Source organism: Acanthopagrus latus, chromosome 1, assembly GCF_904848185.1.
Source record: "Acanthopagrus latus isolate v.2019 chromosome 1, fAcaLat1.1, whole genome shotgun sequence".
Taxonomy (NCBI): Eukaryota; Metazoa; Chordata; class Actinopteri; order Spariformes; family Sparidae; genus Acanthopagrus; species Acanthopagrus latus.
The window spans coordinates 3,646,827-3,671,599 of record NC_051039.1 but is presented as its reverse complement, the minus strand read 5'-3'; the positions used below and the strand labels follow the sequence as shown (position 1 = coordinate 3,671,599).

The 24,773-nt window shown below is 43.1% G+C and overlaps 1 protein-coding gene across 6 annotated transcripts in view; it reads right to left on the bottom strand.

Moving 5' to 3' along the window:
• elfn2a (extracellular leucine-rich repeat and fibronectin type III domain containing 2a) overlaps window positions 1-20,339 on the bottom strand; it is a 195,851-nt gene extending 175,512 nt beyond the window's left edge. For all 6 annotated transcript variants that reach the window (XR_005077664.1, XR_005077660.1, XR_005077662.1 and 3 more), the window contains exon 1: window positions 20,005-20,339. The gene's annotated coding sequence lies outside the window, so the exon portion shown is untranslated. The remainder of the gene's footprint in view (window positions 1-20,004) is intronic.
• Window positions 20,340-24,773: the final 4,434 nt, after the last annotated feature.

The window sequence follows — 24,773 nt, the reverse complement described above, 5'->3', positions numbered from 1 at the left end:
CATAAGAGTCAGCCTGGCACTCTCAAAAATGGAGGGAAGGTCATTTAATGTTATGAGAGAGGGCTGACGGAGAAGGAATTTAGAAATCTGATACAATCTTCTCTTGACCTTTCTGCTCAAGGTACCGTTTTATTCCCGTTATTTTTCACATTCTTCTATCTCAATTCCAGCAGCTGTGATGTAGGACAGAGACTTCTAAAAGAACAATCCAACTTGGCACTTACTGGGCGCTCCCACCGTTGGCCAACCAGTTTACCCAGGTAGTTTACTGTCGCCTGAGCAAACTCATATTGCTTGAGATTAATGGTCGGACAACCCCAGGCCAGATGATCAAACAAGGCAAGGTCAGTGTCAATGGATATCACAACATCATCCAAGTACACAGCGCAACCCACCGGGCCTGACACCAACTTGTTCATTGGGGGCTGGTAGGTAGCTGATTAATTAAGTAACCCAAACAGAACAAACGCTGGGTGGAATGAAGGCAGCACACTTCCTAGCTGTAGGATTTAACTTAAAAACCTGCCTGTAAGTGACCAACTTGGCAGAACTAACCTGGACCACACAGTCTTCCATACACAGGAGTCGAAAAGAAGCTTGGTCTATTGGTTCACTTTTACCATGGAGTCAATTGAGATAGAGGTGTAGCAATGCGTATCTATGGCATCTCCATTCTACTGTTCAATCATGGTCCCGTCTGGCATGAAAAATCCAGGATAGCGACTGTTTTAATGCCAAAGTTAGGGCTTCAAAAGCCTCCACAAACCTATGGTCGACGATACAATGGCTCCATCCATATCTATATGCAGTCTGCGGGGTCTTCTTCATCAGTGTTACTCTCATTGAGTGGAGATAGAAACTTACTTCAGCCTCTAGTTGTCCTAATAATCATGGGGAATGTGCATTAAGTCAAGAAGATAGAGTTGTAGTTCGCCAGTTGTAAATCACTTGAAAAATAACCCAATTTTCCTCCACTAAATTATAATGTCTTTACAAAATCTCACCCCTCAGCACATTCAAACATCCTGAGGTGGGAAAATAATGCTCTTTTATCTGATTTGTAAACTTCATTATGAAAGGCTTTCAGATATATTGTGTAAGAAAATTGATCTTAACATTTAATATTAATGGTTTCCCATTAGTTTGTCTAAGTAAAAAAAATGAGTTTATTCAGCTGCTGCAGATAATCTCCTTGATGCCTGAAGTGTTATTAAGGATGCAGTAATTTATAATGACTGTGACTTTATCTTTTCTGCATATAGAAGCTTTTAGGCCCATTCTAAAAGGTTTTACCCTGAGGAAGTGTGTGTTTTACACAACGTGCATTTATATTTTCAACCTTGTGTGTTACACAGTAAAGTCTCTCTCTCTATTTCTCTGTAGCTGGAAGAAATACTGTTAAAATATATGAATACTTTAAATTTTAATTTTTCAAGTCCTCAGTGTTAAAAACGTGTAAAGCTCAGCACTGCTGGGAATACAGAGGGCCTGTTGCATTAAAAAGTAAAGCGTGTTAGTAAGTGATGCATCCCACAGACGTACCAGCTAAAACCTGTTCAACAAGAACACATGAAGGAGTGGAAAAGGCAGCCCTCCCATAAGGCTGTCCATTATTTTGAAAGTCTCAAACCCACCAGTTGAAATGTGAGTAATACCGTTCCTGCTGCTTTGTTCTTGACTCAAACCCATCACTCATCGACTGTAGGAAAGTCACAGCCATCGAGTTATTTTTCATCAGGAAACAAAAGGAGCTATTTCCTTGAATCAAAGCCTCCCACTCTGCATTCATAATGATGGATTATGGCATCAGATTGATGAGGATGGCTGTCTGAAGGGTATTTAGAGGCATTTCAAACTAAATGGGATCCTGTGAGCAGCTGAGGGACTGTTTTGAATTTCGGAACAGACAGTTTATAAGCAACTGCAGGCGTCTGTTGATGCGTTCTGGTGTCTGAGAGATGGCCAGTATAAACTCAACTGCAAATTTTGGCAGTTTTGGTCTTCAAAATACTTATTTTAAACAATGTACAAGGTACAGTGGGTCACCCACGAATCAGAGGGTTCAAATGTCCTTGTGCAAGATACTGAACCCCAAATAGCTCCCAATGACTGTCCCAGTCAGTGTAATCTTAAACTATCAAGTCATGTTTCGTTGTTAGTTGTTATTATTAATTGGGATGTTGTTCTGGGCATCACAAATATGTTGTTACGGAGAGAAACTGGTGGAAAATAATGATTAACTTCTTAATATGTGCCAGTGGCGTCCCTCTCTTAATTGAGATGGTTAAATTACTTACAAGGTGGAAACAATATTTTTTCAAAGCAGATTTCCAAACATGTTTTGGACATTTTGACTGCTTTTATTCTATTTTAAGCGTTTTGTTTATATTCCAAATAAACATCCCAGAATAAATCATCAGATTTAGTTCAAGTCTGAGATTCATCTTCATCTGCTTTTGATATAAAAAATATATGTCTCCATTAATACTTCCACATCGCTCTACACGGCCCATAGATGATCATGTGTTGTGTATATAGACGTGCATATGGAAAGTTCCATTTAGATATTAAATATGATTTTTTTTTTAAGTTTTTCCTTATGTATTGTTTGATAATGTTCTGATACATAGACCAAGCTTCAACCACAGGGATCACAAAGGATTCATCTTCACTTGTCCACCGCACGTACTACCACACACACACACACACACACACACACACACACACACACGCTGACACATTACCCTGAGAGATGAAAAGCCAATAGCACCCAAAGGGGATCCTTTGATCCCTCTGAAGGCCCCCAGGAGCTGATGTGGAATCACTTCCACATCATGTTGTCCTGACCTCACCAATTAGGGAGGAAATTGAAAGACTGACCTATCAGTGTGGGGACGGGTGAATTTGATGTTTCTGCCTTGGGCAATTAACCTCAGGGAGCACCCACGGGAGCAAAAATGGGACACATCGTTCACACCGTCATGCTCAGAATTCACAGCATATACATGTTTACTCATACAGCATGCAAATAAACGTTTACAATAGTGCTTGTATTTTGTTTGTATCTCCTTTGACACAAACATGTGTATAAACTGCATCAGATGAACAGGAACTTGCTCTGTCCTTAAATCAATTTGATTCAGAACGGAGTTTATCTGGGGGCACAGAAGCTATCTCATCAAGGCTCATAGAGCTTGTGGGTCGACACACCTAAACACACACACACACACACACACACACACCTCTACCTGCAGCAGGGATTTGAATCTGAGGGCAACTAAACTTTGCAAAGTCAGAAAAATTTGAATTTGCAACAAAAAACAAGAAAACACATAAATTCGTATTAGGATTTGAATGCCTTTTTCAGAATTCATCGTGGACCGCCTTATCATTACCATACATCTTGTATCCAGAGTGTGTCTACATCCTATAGAGGCGGATGACATTTAGGGAAAGCCTAGAATTAAAAATGCACCCCTGCTTTACTCCATCGGATCCGACTGCACCTTTCCCTCTCCAAAACACACATTGCCATGCAAACCACTTCTTCTCCCTCTGGCAGTAAACGCTTTTTTCTCAGCACTTACGCTGCAAGCACCTTGGCTGATGGGTCGCTTCCTTCTGAATGGTTGCAATGGCGGTGAGTTATTGTGATTGCATTTATGCACCATTTTGCTGATAAACACTGGCCAACAGGCAAATCATTTACTTCTTTTCAGCGTTGGGTTTGTATTTTATAATGGTAACAAGAAATTAGAATAATCACATGGTTAGTAAAATGGAAAATAGACCATCTGAGAATTCACCAATCCTATTTCAAGAAGCTTTTTCACATTCATGCATGATTTCTATATAATTATAATAATAAACAGATATCAGTGAAACAGATGTCATCAAACAGGTCAAGTTCTTCTGCCTCCTCCTATGTGTGCATCTCTTCCATCTATTCTGATTTATCTCTGTGACAGACAGTACAGCTTTAGAAAAAGAAAGTGTATATGGATGATAACAGTTAAGGAACACAAGATCAACAAACAAACATGCTGTTCTATGAAAAGATATTCTGCAGTTTATTTTATAAATTGTATTAGTATGCAAGTGTGAGTCTGAGGTGATGAAATGTGATGAAAACTGATACTTTCACTGTTTCCTTGAGGGCTTGACAAGATCTAACCACATTCCCTCAGAAACTAGCAGGTACACATTTTCCTTATAAAAGATACAGGAAGTGTGTGACCTGGAGCTACAGCGAGAGAAGAAGTGCAGAGAGGCTGAGGATGAATGCAGCGATAATGAAAAATGCGTAAGACAGGGAACATCCGAGGATCTCGCCAGAGTGAAAGACACGTGTGAACACATAAATGTATATAAAGATATTCAACACAAAAACCCTCAAAACAGACAAATAGAAAGAGCAACAACTATACTGTGTGTATTGATATGCCCTCACAGACGTGGCTGAGGAATTATTCTCCTGTTTTTGAAGCAGCTTGTGAACTCATTTAACTGCAGGAACCGGATTCCAGTTTTTGCTGCCTGGGCTAAAAGTCTTGCCACTCACAAAGTCCCTGTTAGCTCCAGAGTCTTTACAAGAGAGAAGACAAACTGCTTAAAGCATTTTCAATTGAAAGCCTGTAACACATGAGATGGAGGAGGGGTTTATAAACACACCTTCCCTCCAAAAGCCAGTGGTCTGCTTTACGACAGCGGAACTGGGATAAATGTCTGGCAAAATGTGTTGTTCCCCTGACATAAAGGTTTCAACCAGTTTGTTGTTAGGAAGGATCGGTTGCCATCAGACTTTGAACAAGCATCGAAAGGGAGGATACCAGGCTAATGCACAGGATTACCAAGTAAAGTGAAGTTATTCAAACATTAGATGTCAGACTGACGGCGTCTCATCATGGCATCCCTAAACTGAGCAATAAAGAAGTTGAAGTAAAACCTGTGGGGGAAAAAAAAAAACAAAAAAAAACGTTTGTTGACTGGTGGCGCTAACATTGTTTCATGTCCCAGTGACCACTGAAGGTGAAGTTCTGGCTCTTTACCCATTATTAAGAAAGGCTAGGTCACTTCCCAGGGGTGTTGACAAAATGGCTGCTGAGTGGCGAGACACGCAGATAAGGAATTTATCAACGAGCTCTGGTATATAGGGTAGCAACAGTCAGGGTGAATCCCAAGAGCTGAACGTCACTGATCGATAAGACTAGAACCTCAAGACTGTAACAACATGTCTACATCTGATGGTCTGACTGAAAGCTGGTTGTCGCTGATATGTAGAACAAGTGAGAAAAAGATAGCTTAATTAGCCAATTCGTCAATGTGGTTTTGTGCTAAATCTGGGAAAACAACTCTCAGCAGTTTATCCACTTTATCCCTTTGTCCCTCAGTCTGCCTTTCCACCTCTCCAACATCCACTCAAACATCCTCACAGATTACAGAGAACAACACAAGCGCTCTGTGTTCTCTTGTTGTGAGCAAATATTCTGTTGCAAACAGAGCTCTGCCTTTTTAATCCTGTAACCGTCTGATTGAACTAATCTTGTTGGTTCTTCAAATTGGAGCACTGACAGGAATGTGATATCTAAGTCTTTACATATTTCCAGAGTTAGATCCTGAAAAGGGGGCCAGAGCAAGAGCAACTACATGCCTGACCCCCAGAATTTACACTAATGTAAGCTAAACTTAACCTTAATAAGCCTGAAATGAAGTCATGGATATGACCCCAAGGACTGGGGCCATGTCCTCACTTCTCAACATGTCCTCATTTATCAGGTCCTCACAATGATATAAGAACAGGAGCATCCACACTTTCACAAAACTTGTCTATAGTCATACAGTGAAACACACTGAAACAGATACAGAAACACAACTGCACAAAGTACACACGACCATGACAAATACAAATACCAGTGAGGCAGGCAGTGAGAGCTGCAGACACACACAGAATACACACATCACATCTGCTGTGTGAAGTCTGAGTGAGAACAAACCCATTTTAAAAAGTGCTGCTTCCTGTGTTTTTAAACAAGTCATGAAAAGCAGCAGCAGCAGCAGCAGCAGCAGCCAGATAGACTTAAATATTTATTTGTGGGTTTTGGAGCCAGATGAGCTCTGACTGCATAAACAGATTAGATGCCACTCTCTGCAAACATGCTAATGTCCCTATACAGTACGCACACACACACAGATCTCTTCACACACACACATACACACACATACACACACACACCTAACTGCACACATGCATCTATGTCACATCACATCCACAATCACACACTTGCATGTCGCTGTTGCAAACAGTCCTTCTGCAAGTGTGTGCTTCCTCTCCCCTCTTGCTTCTCTCTCTCTGGCTTCATGCTTATGTCTCTCTACCAAACGTCTCACTGGGCGACAGACGCAGCGTGAGGCAAACCCAGGCTGTTCTCCCCAAATATTTGACCATGTCATTGATCATATTCTCTGTGTGTGCAGGCATCTTGCAATTTGGCTTCCTCACCTATCGTCCTCTGATGTCATTCTCCTTCAGTGAGCGACACGACCATTCCTCCGCCCGTTGTCTTCTCCTGTTCTCCATCATCATCTTCTGTCAATCTACAGTACGCTTCTCTGACTTTAGACCATCCCCCCATCTATCAATCTCTTGTTTTTAATCTCCTCCCCTTCTCCTTCTTTCTTTCTTCATACCTCCCTTTGCTGCAGTACATCTCCATTCTCCATCTTATTCCCTTTCACTACTCCTTCCTCCTTCATCACAATTTCTCTCTTTCCTTTCCCTTCTTTTTTTTTTTTTTTTCATCTCAGTCACAGCTGTCTCGACAAGCTTCAAGATGTGGGACAGTTACTCCCACATTCTGTTTTCTAGTCCCACATGGCAACAGTGCCACACGACAGCAGCAGAAAACCGAGGCCAGGCAGACACTGGGGGTTGGAGGGCGTGTGACCAGAGGTTTGCTGGCTCTAATCTGTGTGAAAAATGCAGTAGGACAAATTTTCAGTCATTTCAATGTTTCATTGTGTTACAGTGAAGTCAGAGGGGTCGGGCAACCGCCCGTTTAGGAAGACAGGCACCAAATTTTAGTAGTGAAGAGCGCAAATCTTGGCGACTTAGTCTCAGCAATCAAGAGATGGGGAAGGCAACTGACAACTCAACCCTATCATTGGACAGGAACATCAATACTGGATGATTCTGCAAAATCTCAATTAATCAATTACTGTTGCATCCCATCTGTGATGGAACACAAACTGTGTGGTAAATAGACTGCATTTCACACAAACACACACTTAGCTGTGGCAAGCTGCCATTGGCCATTGGGAGGAACTGGAGTTCTGTGTCTTTATTCAAGGACACTTGTAGACAGGAGGAGTGGAGGAAAAAGAAGTACCAACCTGATGCGATTAATGGAAACCAAGTGCACCTGCTATACGCCCACCAGCCACCTTTACTTTCCACCTCGCTACAGAAAGGACACACTACTTTCTCCATTAAGTCTGACTGCCATTGGGTGCAAATCGTGGCTTGTGAAAAGGTCCAATGTAGACAAGATTTTTTGGTATCCTGGGCTGGAAACAGAATGGAATCAAGACAGTGGCAGGGATTAAGTCAGAGTAGTGATGATACTGTCAGTCAGGTTATTACATAAAGCTCTAAAACCTGGAAATATTTGGGTCCTGGGTTTCTTCCCCATTGTCCCCCCACAGGGCTTTAAATTCGGTCAAAAAGCAACAATCCAGGCTAACATAAACCGTAACATAACCTTTCTCTTTGGGGCGTCTACAAAAAGACAATCACTGGTCTACTCGCTGATTTTAATCATAACCAGTACATGTGTCGAGCACAACGACTGGTGTTTTCGCAATTTCCGGAAATCATCTGAGAAACAGACATCACTTTAAGAAAATGACCACTTTAAATCAAACCTTTCCACTCCTTCTCTCTTAGCCCACTGAGCGCCAATCAGTGCGCTCTGTATTTACTACAATCAGCTGCTGCTTCATCTCAGTGTTCTCCAGCTCCAAAAAGCTGATGTTAATCTGCATGTGATTATCATTCCATCAACTTTCAGCATTAAAGATCTGGTTGGTGATCTCAGTGTGGTGATGTGTGAAGCCGGGAGTTGTTAGAGTACAATTGTGTAGTTCTACACACACCCAGATCTGAACTATGCTGATATGGAGTGCACAGATTTAAGGGTTGAAAGGAAGTTGTCTTCAATCTGGCCAAGACAAACTTTGAGTCACAGAGTGATGAGTGTTGGTCTTTAGAAAGAACCATCTGGAAAGGTACGACTAGATACTGTTGGGGAAAGGTCAGGCACTGTCAAAAAGACATGTGGCAGATGATTGGACAAACTGTCTGTCTCTCTGTCACTCTCTATCACATCTAGGTTCAACCAATCAGACCAACAGCAGGAGTCTCTCTAGCGCCAGTGGAGCCAGTTGGAAAATCAAACTCTTTCCAAGCCAGTGAAGAGAATGGCAAAAACAACCATCGATAAAAAGCCTTTAGTGCATGTGCTGTTAAAGAACTGCTGTCTCCAGTTCTGATGGTTTATAATGATGCAATATTCAACATGCTGAAATAAAAAAACAAAAACAAAAACAGGATAAGACTCAAACTCAAAATGTAAACATATCCACTGACAGCTCAACACAAAGTCCCTGTCTGCCTTGTATTCCCTAAAGTAGGAGCATTTCCATTGAACTATAGAACAAAACCACATTCTAGTAATTTAAAAACATTATAAGGAGATTTGATTGCATTGCCTGATGATGTTTATTTCCATATGTTTTTATTGCTGAACAGCTGTACAGAGAAAATGTGCTCATTAGTCTCTGCAGAGGAACTACAAAGTGAAAATAACAGCATAAGGTTGTAGTGGGCATATGTACCTTTCGATCTGTGTGTCTGTGTGAGTGGATGCAACTATTTTGCCTCAAAATAAGAGCTTCCGAAGCATTTTGCCAGTACTCTGACCTATAGGGAGAGAACGGCGCCTGTTCTTGCACTATTTAACTTGGGTTGTTGGGTGTGATCTCCTGAGAAGTACGCTCCGAACCACCAACTACGGGTCTAAAGGTCTTCTGCCATAGGAAGAAGTTAACTTGGTATTCTCAGCATGGATATCATGAATGTAATGGCAGAAGCAAAGAGGGCAAAGAGGACACTGACAGTGGAAGAGAGCTCCGGAGCAAGAGGCTGGACACGAGTAAGGCTCAATGGCTTTTCTAATTGTTACACCTACGCCTCTATTTCACATGCGTCTTTGTTCCCCCCCGATGAAATAAAACAAACAGACACAACGGGACATTTACAAAATGTCGCACTCATATGTGGAGATTTCTTATGTGTTACTGTTGCCGTATTACCTCGCCAGTCGTGGTGCTCTTATCCTGCCAGGCAGCATTGATGTTAAAAGAGCAGCACCAAGTACTGCAACTTCACTGCATGACTTCACTTATATTTCAAGCACAAAGGAGGGGTATGCAACACTGAAACACGTCAAAATGTGGGACTGTCATGCATTAAATCTGCAGTGACGATGTATTAGTCTGTCCGACAGACGCCAAGCTGGTCCTCTTGCCGTTAAACTATTAGCAGGCTAGCTAAGTTACATCTTGTGTTCTTGCACTTGCTTGACATTCGGCTGTGATGGCAACGTTGTCGACTTGCTGGTTTTTGATCATGAGCTCTGTGTCATCTATTGCATCTTTAATCTGCAACTCACTGATTTCCTTCTCCATCCCTCCCTTCCTCTCTCCCCACTTTGCTGTCTCATTTCTCTCAGCTCCTGTTTGTCTTTCCTCTCATCTCTCTCTTTACCCACACTGCTCTGCTTCCATCTCACCACCCCAAATCTCTCTCATCTCGCTGTTTGAGTTTATATCCCGATCTGTCATCCTCTGCTCTCCTTTTTCTATCTCCCTCCATCTCTACTTCCTCATTCCGTTACGCAGATTTCCTCAATCTCGAGCTCCATCTTAAATCCCAACCCTCATCCTCTTCTGTCTCTCTCTCTCTCTCTCTCTTCCTCCACTTCTGCGGCTCTCTTCCTCATCTCCACCCGTCTCTCTGCCATTTCCTCTTTTCCATCTCTTTACCACATATATTCCTAGACATACATATTTATATGCTCAACTTCTCTTACATATTCAGCCCATCTCTCTTTCTCTCTCTCTTTCTCTCTCTCTTTCTCTCTCCACCTCCTCGGTTCCAGTATTTCATGCGTGAATAATCCATGACGGTCTAATCCTTTTAGCTATTCTCCCCTGTAGCCTAATGAGCCTATAGCACTGCTGCACTGTCTCACACACACACACACACACACACACACACACACAGATGCACAGCAGCTATCAGTATGCTTAAGAACATTAATACTACCTTAACAGGATTTATCTCTCCTCTGGGTTCCCTCCCCATCCTCTCCTCCTCTGGCCTGATCCGTCTCTCCGCTCCCATCAGCCAATCAGCGCTCTCCTCATCCCTTATTTAATCAGACTAATATCTCATTTTAATGATATAATTAGCTTTGAGTCCTTACCAGGAATAACGTTGGCAAAGTGGTTTTGCAGCGATGTGTCGCAAATCTCCTGTTAGTTGCCACTGCTGGTGCCACAGAGGACGTCCACTGGTGACTAAGTCATAGTAAGTAATAGAAAGACGGGTTGACAATAACACAACAACTGCTTCTGTTGTAGGTGTACAAACATTATGTGAGCATCAGGGGATGCTCAGGGATCCCTAAAGAGGGTCCTCAGCTAGAAGAAGGAGGTGAAAATTCACTATTTTCACTACATTTGCATCCAAAAATTTCCAAAGAAATGAAAGATTATAAGACTGATTTGGTCAAGAGTTTAAAGAAAGTCCTTGACTTGAAGTTTGAGAACCACTTATCTAAAGGCAGAGGTTTTCAAAGTGGCAGAGAGGATCCAAACCATTTCAGAGGAGGCTCAGTGAATGAAGGTGAAATCATTTTACACTAGCTATCAAATGAGCTCACCTAGAACGGCCTAAATGTGTGTGATTTGGTTCAGAAACTATTTAATGTCCTGTAAAATAATCAGCTGGTAAACCGATGGAGGTGAGACGGCATGTTTTTCCGAGCCCCGTCTGAGTGAAGCTTCACTCTCGATCATTACGAGGTAGATATCATCCAGGCTCCAGCAACACGTGCCAATGACTCGTTATTTCTTCTGACTGAACAACACGAAATAATTCAGCATGAAATGTCGACTTAGTCAAAGCTGTGCTTTGAGTGAATCACTAATGCAGGCCGATCACAATGACAAAGCTGGCATGCTGATGTTAAGCTGGTACAATGTTAACAATGTTCACTATCTTGGTTCAGCAGGTTTTTATGCTGTCATTCCCTTATTAGAACTAAACACGATGTACAGTTGAGTTTGATCAGATGTGTTGTTTCACACGTTGTTGGTCATAAACCAAAGAACTGGACAAATTTAAAATGTGGATCTAATGACAGCGGTAGATTAAATGTCACGTGCAACACAAGATTATTACAATTTACCCTCTAGGTTAAAGAAATAACGAGCACCAAATGAGTCAAGAATATTAAAAAAAACTTATTTTTCATGAAAATATGTACTTAAAAGAATTTACTGGCTCCACAGGCACAACAACCGGAGATATATACCCCGTGAACACAAAGTGCATTTTTACAAACCAACAAACACATTTGAACCAGATGGTGTTTCTAAATTATTTAGTTTAAACTCATATTTAATACAGCGGGAGGGCTTATGAGATATTATGATAATTATGAGTTTGGGTGTGTGTGTGTGTAGGACTGCATACATTAGAACATGCAGCATACATAAATATGATAAATATTTAAGTTGTGTTTCATATACAGTGACTCCTGCTGCCATCTGTGTGTGTCTGTGTGTGTGTGTGTGTGTGTGTGTGTGTGTGTGTGTGTGTGTGTGTGTGTGTGTGTGTGTGTGTCTCATGTTGCGTGTCATGTGAGGGTCAGCCTCTCCGTCTCTCTCTCCCTCCCTGCTCTTTCACTTCCTCCTCCTCCTCCATCATCTTCAGAGTGCCGTCCCTTCGCCTGCAGACGCCTCAGCAGGACAAAAAGGTTTGCTGTTTCTCTCTCGCCGTCTCTATTTGTCTCTCTCTGTCCTCTAATCAGTCTATGTCATCACCACTCTCCTCCCTCCTCCACCCCGACTCCCCCCTTCACCTTGTCCGTCTCTTGTCTCCCCTTTGTTATCAACCTTCTCCCTCGCTCCATCATCCTGTCTGCGCCTCCATCTGCTCGCTCGCTCGCTCCTCACCGACAGTCATCTGACAGCTATATGAATTTTACACACTCACTGAGTACAATTATGTTCAGCTAATTAGCTGAAATGGCAGCCAGGCACCGCGGCACCGGAGCTTAATGACCTTTGATAACAGACGAGCAGACTCTGGGAAACTTTGGTTTGTTTAAAATCGGGATGGGAAAGCTAATAAGGCTGTTAAAACACATGTGGGTGCAATTTTCTATCTTTTCAGTCATTTCAACGCCAATTAAGATAAATTAATCGACTTGGTGAAATACAAAGTTAAAATAGTTCCTTTAGTCGTTAAAGCAGTCAAATACAGGAAGTTAACACATGTTTTTTCTTTCTAGAATAAAGCGTCCATCTTGATTAACTTCACCCAATTAAATTCCCACTGGGCTCTGTGTCTCCCTCTGTTTGAGAACCAGTGCTTTACAGATGATGGAGGCCAGAAGTGAAAAGCAGGATGGACCAGACGAATTAGGCAAATTAGTTTGTTATTGTTGCTATGAATTGTTGTTCAGTTACAGGCGTTCAACTCCAGCAAAAGAAAGAGAAAAAACAACAACTTTCACGTTGCAAAGTAAAGAAAATATTGAGCTACACAGAAGCAATAAACTTCCTGTGTATCACCAAAGAACCTCGTGTATCGCTACAAGTATCACTACGTATCATAAATCACTTCCTGCCCTCCATCTGCAGATGACACGACATCATTAACAAACAAGATTCAGAGCAGATCACAAAGGTTTGTCGACCATAACGTCCATGCGCCTGCATTACCCACCAGCCTACATACAGTTTGATGGTGTCATAAAATTATCATCTAATTAAATTCAATCTGCCTGTTTTTACGCTTCAAGTACCTGATTAATAACAACACTTCTGCAAACATAAGGTTGGAAACCATCACGGCATGAACAAACCAAAGAAAATGACAACTTGTAGTCCGAAATGTCGCTGTTGGGTCAATGTCAGACAGTTTGGATCATTCTGTTTAACTACGTATTCACAAATGTCACAGTTACGGCTGAAAGCACAGTGATAAACACGCTTGCCTACTTCACATATCTCCGCAATACAAACCAAGCAGCTGTCTGCCCTGCGATGACCGTTTGATAGCACAACATCATGGCTGAAGGAACTCCGGTACGTACACTTCTGTTTATTTCAGGTTTTTACACTAACTGCTGGACAATTTTACTCTCAGGTATTATTTAATGGAGTTCATTTCTTCAACCTGCATGTAGCAGCAGAACCTCACAAAACATCTTAAATCTTTATTACCGGAGTAAAGTTCCGCTCAGCAGATTTTCCGAGCCGGCCTCCTGCTTAGAGCTGCATATATTCACACCAGAGAGCGGACCTGTATAAACACAGCTGTGAACCGCTGGCCACTGAGCAGCTTTACTGAGGTATTTGAGATGTAGGCTTTACTTGCCCTTGATCAAATCTTTCTTGTGATTGTCTAGTCCCCTCAGATACGTACCAGGCTGTATTACTCAGTACTGGAACCGAAAAGTGGCTGAAACCATTTTTGAACGGCCACTCACTCTTTTCTTTTCATAAACTCATTCACAAGGAGGAATGCTGCTGGAAAAAAAAAAATCACTACAGTCTTTGAGCAGCTGAGATTTCTGCACAGAGCCTGGTCACGTTGTTAGTGGTAGAAAATGTGATTCATGAGTTGGAAAGAAACTCGGTATTGAGCGGCTTCTCTTTGAGACAGAGGGGAGCTGGTAATGATGTTTCCTGGTCGCCTCCCTTTGGAGGTCTGATCATTCGGGAGCAAAGCAGGGCAGACTGAGCTTCCACTGGAGGGATTACATCTCCCAGATGTGGACACCATTACCTTGACTACAAAAAGAGTGGACAGACATGATAATGCAGTGGAATGTGCTCTGGATAAGGGCCTGGGTGCACCAATTCCCATTCTGGTGTAGGAGGAAATGCTTCAGCTAGTTTCTTTTTTCTTTAAACCAGTCCTAATTGTCTTGGGTGGAGTTAAGTCCAGGATGCAGTGACAGTGGCCCTGCTACTTATCATTATTAAGGATCCCACTGCATTTTTTTTGCAAGACCTGCCCCCCTCCTCCTCTGACTTGTTGACTTTGTTGGTTGCCTTCTCTATGCTTGGCTATATGATATCGCGGTTTATGAACTGTATGAATGTAGTTATTTTGGCCCAGAGGATGTGGTTTTCCTAAACCTAGCAAAACAGTTTTGGTTCCCTGAACCTAACCAAACCTGACCAAACTGAGACAGTTTCACAGTAGCCCCTTGTAGATAGAAAAGGTGGCACATTTGCAGCATGGTAAAGGCTGCAATGTGCCGCCTTGTCTTTCTGAAATGGAGGTGCAATATTCCATTTCTTCCAAAAAGATGCCACTTGGCCACCACTGGGGTAGACATAAACATGTGACCTGACGTGAAGCATGAAGTTGGGTGTGAACACTGAAGCAGATCGAATTTGTCTTCAAAATAAGAGCTTTACATTGGAGTTTAGAACTGGGTTCTTACTTTGAAAGTATCGACCGTTAGTAGCTTGCCACCACAACAATAAGCGGACAACAAAGACAGCTACAGAGACCGAGGAGACGCTGCATCTCCTGGATCTCAGCATCTGACCAAGCTGCCATGTTTGATGAGCTGGGAGTGGGAGATTGACGTCACAGCGCGTTGCTGAACCTCGCCATTAGCAAAAACAACACCCCTTGGTCCCAGGTGTGGACCTGGGTGAAAGTGAAGCATGATGGTTCTGACAGAGTTCATGCACTCAGCAACCATTCTCTGGACAAGAATAGAGTGAAAAACAACACCTGGCTCTGCTGTGCTGTAGAAATTGGCTGAGCACATATGTTGTCGAGGCCAGACTGGATATTACAGAGGAGATGAAAAGGACTGCATGATGATTTCTGGGTTATCAGACGGTCAACTCCCCATCGCAACTCCTCCAAAGCGTCGTACTATTTGCGGAAACGAATGGCCAAACAATGAACAGTTAATTTGTCTCAAAACCTGGTCGATGTCATCGATAAAACAACGCAAAGAAGATCGCAAGAGTTCGCTGCTTGTGTAAATAAACCTCAGCAGACACTATAAACACACCTTGTTAACCAGGGACAGCACATCCTGTCATGCGCTCACTCACTATCCACTTAGACTCCTTGAACAAATTGCCTGACTGATTAATAGGACCTTGAAGGTGTCAGAACACATGTGTCCAAACGCAGCGCGAGCGGCGGAGGCAGCCTCTTTTTGAGCGGTGTGTTGTTTATTTAATAAGCGGGCCGGTTGGAGCGTGTCAATTATTTCTGGGCACTGGGAGAGAAGGAGGGAGGGAGGGAGGGAGGGGAGTGTGAGGACTGCTGCTGGAAGATGAAGCACGGGAGGAGCAATCTGAAGGAAAAAAAAAAAACTGTGGGTGTGTCAGAGTTTGTGTGTGTGTGTGTGTGTCCGTGTGATTGGTGATTGCAGAGGCCCTAATGGATTCCAGAAGGGGAGCCATAACAAACACGAGGGAAATCAAACAGTAGAAATTACAGCTCGCTCTAAATATCAAGAATACGCCGGCAGGTTTGCTGTCCGTCCTTGGTCCAATTACACAGATGAAAAATAATATTCATTTCTTTTTCAGCCTACTCGCTGCGTGGCTGCGATGTGGTAACTGGAAGGTGAGAAATCTGTCAGCGCTGGAATGAGACAACAGAGGGTTTAGACCGTTATCTCTGAGGCCACATGTAGCCTGCTGGCCTGGGTTCAAATCTCGGCTGCTCCGGTGTCTTCTCCCGAGCCCCGCGCTGTAAACCGTCCCACACTTTCAATCAGAAGGAACTCTCAGTGGGTGTCGAGCTCAGTCCCGTTCAAAAAAAAAAAAGCCCTAACCGTGATACATTCTCTCCCCCGAGTTCATTAATTAGCCAACCTTTGCTGTACAGTCATGTATAATCGCATCTCAGGAATCGACTCATCATTTATTGCTGATGATGTGCAAGTGGAAACTCAATTCCAGCCACCATATCACAACATCTAATGCCTCCGGGGCAAAATACATGAATTCACGGGGGTAACGTCTCTGCTGCTGCTGCAGGCTGGCAGCTTCTGCGACACTCGCAACACTGCAGCATCAAAGAGCGTCACGCGAGCGGCCGTCCAGCCAACAGATCCCAGCCGTCTCCATCACTCCGAGTTATACTCAGTTAGAGCAAACACACTGCGTTGGAATACTGTCAGCTGTAATGCTGTTGTCTGTCTGACCGGGGAAGAGGTGTAACAGGTGCAGAGGGCCGTCTGGTGTGTAACCTTTACTATTCACAGTGGATGAGGCCACTTATAGCTCGCCAGTGGTGGAAAATGGGAAGAATTGAGAGGAGAATGGCATGTTCAGTATCCCCCTCTCAGTTAAATGACAACTCCATTATCTATTTTTTTTTTTTTTCTTTTGAAGCATTAGGATACCTTTCTGTGCTCATGCCAGCCAGCTGATGTTTGTAACTGAAGCTAAAACGTTTGGGCTCATCTGGCATCGTAGTGCCTGTCAAACCTCACGTAGGTCATTTCAAAAAATGAGCTACAATACAAGTGAGGAAGCCCTGCAACTAAATCCTCCTGGTAGGTCTGAAATTGTCTCACAGTGTTTTATTATCTACGGCTCGTAGAGTCAATCCCATCGAATGGAGCCCCTAAATCAAAATGGAAACTGACTAACTTACTTTTGACTGCTAAGGTAGGCATGCACAACTTTTTAAATTGGACTTTGGGAAAATCTGACCTCTTCGTTTTCAAAGGAAAAAAAAATCCAACTTGCCTTCAGAGGAGGATTAGTGTGTGGACTTTTTTTTGATATCTGCTCTGAGTCTCTCCATCATATGATCCCGGTTCAGTTCCAGCAGCAGAATCCCGGTCAGGGAGAGTTTGTTATAGACGGGCTGGAGTTGGGAGTTCATGGAAGGATGGATGCTGCACCCTGCACTGTCAATTACCAGTACGCTCTTCAGCCAGAACCTTGCTTGGCAGCGTGTGTGTGTGTGTGTGTGTGTGTGTGTGTGTGTGTGAAGTGTGTGTGTGTGTGCCTTCCCCTGCGGGCCGAGCTTATATATTTGCCGATTTTTTCTGTCTCTGCCACCATCCATCAGCCTCTCCTCCCATCAGCGGCCCGAGCCACCATTTTGATTTAAGGAAAGGGCCCCCCGAAAATAAGGCTCGCCTTCTCCTCTTGCAGCGGGCTGCAAATCAGGCCGATAAGGCCTTAGCTTAGCATTAATGGTGCAGAAAATTAAATTAAGGCCAAAGTTGGGAGAGAAAAATGTTTAAGTGGAGAGGAGAGGAATTGGATGCCAGTGGTTGAGCTGGAGGTGAATGAAGAGGAAGGAGGAGAAAGGAAAGGGGGAGAGTGCAGTGGGGGTGGAGAGAGAGGTATGAAGGGAACGGAGGAGAGAGAAGAGGCAGCAGGGCGGGAGGAGAGTCTGTGAAGACGATGGTAATTGTCCAGCTCAACACGATAACGAGGCCTTTAAAAAACTATTTCATTTTCCCTCCACAAACTCATACTGTTAATGGGATTTCTGCTCTTTGCTCCTGCCGTCATAAACACACACACACACACACACACACACACACACACACACACACACAGACTGACAAACAAAAATGATCTCAATTTCAAGTATAAACCATTTCTCAGCTCCTGTCTCTCGCTGGTGAACCCGCCGTCTTTACTCAGATAGCCGCTAAAACACCAACATAGCGAGCGTGCAAACACACCAACACTAGATGTGAAATGGGGTCACAGTGTGCTGATCTTAATTTTTTTAACACTGCTATCTCGCCAGCATTCGTCTTTACTTTCATGCCAACAGATTCATGTCAAAGTGAGGCCAACTGAAATCGAGTCAGAAGCGTACGGGATGGTACATCGTGTTATTTTGCTCGCGGCTTTTTCAATTCCACAATGTCCTCCGTAAAAAAAAAGAAAAAAAGGCTCGTCGCTGCTACACAAAACCATGGAATCAGACATCTATCATGACTTTCTATGGATAAGACCGTAAACACTCTTAACACTGCAGATGCTCTGGGTGACACAGGTGTGTGCATCGACTGTGCGTGTGTGTGTGTGAGAGAGAAAGTGAGGCAAAAGAGAAGTGGCATGTTGCAAATGCAATGACAAATTGTGAGTACAGTCATGTACTGTGTCTGACGGCGCGCCTGCATCAGCTCTGCAGATCAACCCGAGCTTGTGCACTCTGATGATGCCAGATTGTATATGTGTGTGTCTGTGTGTGTCATCTGTTGGAAAAGATGTCTGTATCCTGCCATGGAAAATAAAACACATCCAATGAAAAGCAAGCACTCCCCGTCTCATTCTCCAGAACGCCTCCACTGATCCATCACGGAAGTCAGCGAATTGAACGAGCGACCAGGAGCTACACAGGCATCGTGCAGTTTTCCATTGCAGGATGGTAGATTCAAACTAAGATCTGAAGTAAGGTTCATCTTCACCATGACAAAAAATTCAAATTCAAGTCAATGCTTATCAGGGTGCCATGATACCGTAACATGACCGACTGCTAACCGCCCTCAGGAAGTAACGCTGGCCGGAGTGGAGCCTTTCAAACATCTTTACCTTGTTTAACATTCAAGACAAAGAGCGGTTGTACCTTTAACTAAAAACCAAGCTGTCGGCCTTTGTTACTCCTGGTTTGGAGTCTTGTAACACCGGCTCCAAGTACATTTTAGAATTGATTTTAAGATTGCTTTTTAATCACCTACAAGGACTCACATGGCAGCACTCCAGCGTTTATCACTGATCTCCTGCACTAGAAGTCTTTACTGTATCTCTGGATGACTGTGGCTATTCAGATGTACTACAGAAGTTATCGAGACTAATCGAGACTATAGAATCAACCGTGCTATTTTCTTTACATTTTTCCTTTATTTGCTGTATTTATTTTCTATGTATTATATATTTTACCTCATTAGTTTATCTCTATGCCGTATAATATCTTGTGAGTGTCTCGCTTGAGGACACTTTGGCATGGAGGCAGGTGGAGGCTGGGATCAGACTGCAAACCCTGTGATCACTGGACGGCCCTGTCTGTCTGCTGAGTACCTCCAACGTGAATATACTCAAAGTCTTGCAAACGTTGCTCTAATTCCCCGTCATTCCTTCTTCTCATATATTCCTTAATACCACCCTGAGAGTCATTTGAGCCCATATGTAAATGTTGCCATGGATACACTGTGCAGTAAGTGTGTGAAAATGAGATGTTTGGCCTTTGGGTGTCGTATTCACTGTGTTCGTGTGTGCTAGTAGAAGATAACTCATCTCCATCATCCTGGTTCAGTTACGAATGTTTAAGGTTTTGTGGGTTTTGCGAGGGATCATGGCACCATCCAATCAAAAGCAATCAGGGTTGTGAACAGGAAGTCAGAGCAACACTAACTTCACTGTTACTAGCACAACATCTTATTATCCAAAACCTTTCAAATGTACCTCAATTGTGTGCAGCCTCTGAGAGTGAGTAGTTAATGATGACTAGTATGCGCAGCACGACCCATTTCAAAGTGGAATAAAACAACTTTTTCAAATTCCACCAGTCCAGTTCAAACCAAAAGCAACCATAAGAATCCTAATTTGACATAGAAACCCAGACCTCAGTGCTAAGAAAAGGCAGATTAAAACACCCAGTAGTGTTAATAAGAAGGTTTTGTTACTTACTTATTTCGAAGAAGAAAATAAGTGCTGGTGGTAAGAATTCGACACTTTAACAACGGCGCATTCTCCATCCAGTGAATGTCCGTCTGTTCACTCTTGTTTTAACTCTTTTCTCTTTTCTACCGCTCTCCCTCTGTGCCAACTTTGCCTCCTCCTTTTACGTTTTCTTTTGCACTGCAGAGTTTCACAGTTGTTCCACCATTACCTATGGATAAGGACCTGGGGACAAAATGCCCCTGAGCTGAAGAGGGTGGACCCAAAAGCAAGAGACTTAACAGCAGGATCAAGCAAACTGAACGTACAACTCTACAAAGACTGAACTAAAGACTAACGAGGGGATGAGGTGCAGGTGGAGAAACAAGAGAAGCAGGGGAGGAGCTGATAGGCTGGGAGGAACACTGGGAACAGGGCTGACGAAGGTGATGCAGAGCAGGTGTGGAGGGAAAGAAAGCCCGGGAGGAGCTCAGGAAACACAAGAACCCAGGAGGGAAACCGATGCAGAAGTTGGGGAAACACACAAAACAAAAATAAGAGTAGATGGAAACAACAGGACTATGACACCTTCTTCCTGTTTTGTCTGTCACTTTTCAATCTGCGCAGTCAGTATTTATGTCAGATTAACAAGTAGAAGCAAGGAAGCTGTCTATTGCTAGTTGAATGTGGTCCTGCTGCAATCTCCACTTAACACACATCACACTTGTATGTACATAATAGTTTGAACGTCCAGAGAGCTGCTCTGTGGGCCATTTCTGACTGAGCTCTCTGAGGCCTCCCAGCCCAATTTGTCTCGGTTATAAAGGCGACATACACCTTTATTTTTCTCTTATTACTACATGGAGTTTAATGACCTCAGCAAATTCCCAACACAGCTCCGAGCAACGTGAACCAGAGAAGAAAATTAAATCCATAATAAAAAAAAAAGAAAAAAAAAACACCTGCGTTAGCGTCGAGGGGGCTTCGGAACAGTGAAATGAGGTTTCATGGTGTGAAACACAAAATGCCACTGTGGCCTCCTCTCCGCAGCTCAGTCAAGGACAGATCAACCAACCCGCTCGCATTTGTTTACTTTTAAAATGCCACCACCTGCTGCGTTCGTTTGCAAACACACAAACTGGCACATGCAGCCGCATAGGGGGTGCAAACTTTATGAATGCTTGTATAATTAGTCCAACGTTGCAGCACTGCAGTCCTGTGCTTCAGGGGAGTTTACAGCCTCCTGACTTTGATGGGGAACTTTTTATAAACTCATTTGTGTGAGCTGTTTTGTGTTTTGTGTTGCATTATTGTACATTGCAATGTGTTCCTACTGTTTTCCCCACCGAGTGGCAGCTTTCTCCCTACATATGAATGTGAAGTTGAATGTGCCTCGGACTACAGATGGTTTCTGCAGTGCTGCTGCAATTTGTTGTTGGTGGTGAGAGTCAACTGTGATTGTGGCAGAGGACGGAGGAAGGGTAACCATGGTGTACACGCTGAAAGCACAGAGGAGGTGTCGTTCACAGCCATAAATCAGCTTTCAAGGTGCTGCTGCTGCTGTGCCAAAAGTGTGATGGAAAACCAAATGATTGCACATATCACCATGAGCACGCAAGAAGATTAGATATTTGATGTGGGGATCAAGCTGTTCATCCTCCAGACTTAATCAAAATTAAATACAAAAAGGTTGCTTTGTGTGACTTTTCAGACCGCTGTGAGGTTAAAGTGTTCTGGTACAATAGAATGGCAGTAATTGTAGTCCCTTTACCCGCAATACAGCTACAGACAGATGTTTCACAGCGCAGAAATATCGTACAACTACCATTTAGCCTGTCAAGCCGTGCAGATGACTGATGAGTCCTCGCAATTTGGAGCTCCCAAAACAGCAATTGTTCCTCATATTGATACCCAGTAATCTGAACGTTGTACAGAGTAGTTTGCTTCTGAACACACAAAAAAAGAGGATTTATTTTTATAACGTTTACATCATGGGACCATTAATTAAGATCTGGACTTTAAAAGCAGAAATTTAGGGTTGCAACTATTTAAATTAACTATTAATTCGTGATTTATTTCAAAATAAGCCACTCATGTTATTCTCTAAAACCAGCCCAGCCATTGGAATACAATGTTGGGATACATTTACTTTTATTTACACGGGACACAATTACTTTTGGGTTTCATAAAAATTGACTATTGGCTGTTCTAAGAGTGAAAATTGAATGCATGCTCCAAAGATATTCACTTGGAAATATGATAAACAACAGAACAAAAAAATAAAACTCCTCAGGAGCTCTAAGAAGCTCTGGGTTGTAAGATATATGCCCACACTGCACACAGTATTCTGTCTACCCTCTGTGCATTGTGCAGGCAAGTTGCCTGTAAGCACCAGTTAGGTACAGAGAATACAGAAGATTACACTTCAGTTATCATTATACTTTGCTCGGAGGCCCAGTAACTAAACACATTTTTCAGTCGTGCCAAATGAATTGTCAAGACACAGTAAGATCACAAAGAGTTAAACAATTAGCTCTGACTACCGGAAGGGGTGCTCGTGCATCTGCAAGTAGTTTTCAGTCTATATTAAGCTTTACTTTACTATTTTCTGTAACCGAGCAAAATTAACTGTCTCACTCAGGATAAACTCAGTGTCACAACCATTTAAAAAGGTTGCCCCCTCTGAGCTTCAGAGACCAGTTTCCTATCTGATGTTGAATTAATTACCTCTGAGAATCGCCTACAGACACGGAAGAGCCCCGATGTGAACCACGGGACACGAGCGCCTGTAGAAGCGGCGCCACACGCAGCTGTTGACCTGTTCTGAGGCGTATAGAAACGGCAGGGATCGGGGCCTTTACTCTCCGTGTGGATCTAATTGATGTAAGATGTGATGTTGGAGCGTGACTCGAACACTGCCGGGGTGAGAAGTTCAGTTCTCCTCCGTGGCCACCCACATTACAATTCTATACGTAGCCGTGAAATTGGAATGAGATAAAAAATAAATAAATAAATACCCTCAAGCATCAATGCATTAGGAAATCTAAAGGAAATGAGCTTCAACCCCAGCAGGATATTACACTACATGTGTATGCAACCTGGATTCACTGCCAAGTTTATAGTTACATCTCTGGCTGAGCAGTGGTACCGGCTGGTTTACATCCACCTGTGGGTTTGTTGACTCCAGTATAAGAAGTTGGGTGCCATTTTTTGCAGCTCATAATCATAATCTCAGGTTCCCAACTGGGTGCTATAACCAGCTGTGAAGTGCTGTATTTAAAGTGACCATTTATAAAAGAAAAGAAAAAAAAAATCCTGCAAAATCTCATGCAAACATGCCGCATGAGTCTTTTAAAGACACAATCAAAGACTGCATCACATGAATCAGACTGTGTTTAAAGCTGCTATGCCACAATAAGTTTATATGCCACATCTCAAGACTGATATGGTGGATCATCACGTGGATATTAGGAGCGAGCAGTTTCAGGCCCTCGTTCGTTCATTCAGCTAGAAAAGTAAAACCAGTTCATGTAATTGTATCACTTTTCCGTATCCTCCAAATCCCTCGTTTTTTTTTTTTTTTTAATCCTTTTTTTCGTCAGAGGCCTTTGGAGACCGGGAGCCAGACAGGGGACTGGCAGTCAGACTGAACCCCAGGGGAAGTCTTCACACTCAGGCAGAACTTGGCTGGGTCACCCTCATGGCTCTGCCACTATTCCTGCGAGGCCTCTGGGAAGAGTGTCGCAGCTTCTAATGGGCACAGATGGCGCAGTGTCACGAGCCAAGTAATGTGTGAATATCTGGTTTCGCTGTTACATTCCTTCAAAGGCACAAAGTCAACACTGCAGTGCACCGTGGCTTGACAGCACAAAATGCTAATGCGCTCATGAATGGCTAAACTGTATTCCTGAACATGCTTTCATAACAAGACCTTGAAATCAGAGTGAATCCCATTTGCATACCTTCACCTACGACTATGGCATTTTAAATCTTCCCATTCACATGATGAATAGTGGTGACCCGACTGTTTTGCGAACAAACATATTTCTCCGTTGTATTTGGCACGACAGGCTTCACATTATGAATATCTCAATAGAAAGATCGACCAGAAAAGACTGTTAATGAACAATTAAAGTTGTTAGTACTTCATTTTGAGGACACGAGAGATTTGATCCTGGTCCATGTTAACAGCGTCCGATCTGGGCCAAGAAACCATCCTCCATCTATGTTTCATGGAAATCTCTCCAGTGGTTTTTGCTGCTGTCAAACTAACAAACCAACAGACATTGGTGAAAACATAACCAAATGGTAAAGGTAATACAAATGAAGAGTAAAGTGTGTTCAGGTAAATAACATCTTCCCCTCAGAGAGCTTTTCTCACACATAGTGAACAATATGAACCTGTCGTAGTTTGGTTTGGGTTAGGAAACAATCACTGACTTTCACACTGAGCTAAAACCATTAAGTCCTTTCTGAGGGTCCGTGTTTCAACCCCTCCCTCTACACCTCCAGGTGATTTGTACCTCTGTCCAACAGCTGCTCTGGGAATCTCAAATCGGCGTAGATAGTTTTACATTTGAGTTCGCTGGAAGCCCTGGTTTCATCTCATACATATGCTGAAGGGGTACCAGGTGTGACTGTATGAGACGTCGCTATTTGACGACCCGGGAATGAAACCGAAAAATCTGCATCTCCAGTGGGGAAAAAAAGCCAAACAACGTGGTGAGTCATGAAAATATATGTAGAAATCTGATTCACACGCCAAAATGTAGTAACACCTGTGACTGAGCAGCGCAGTG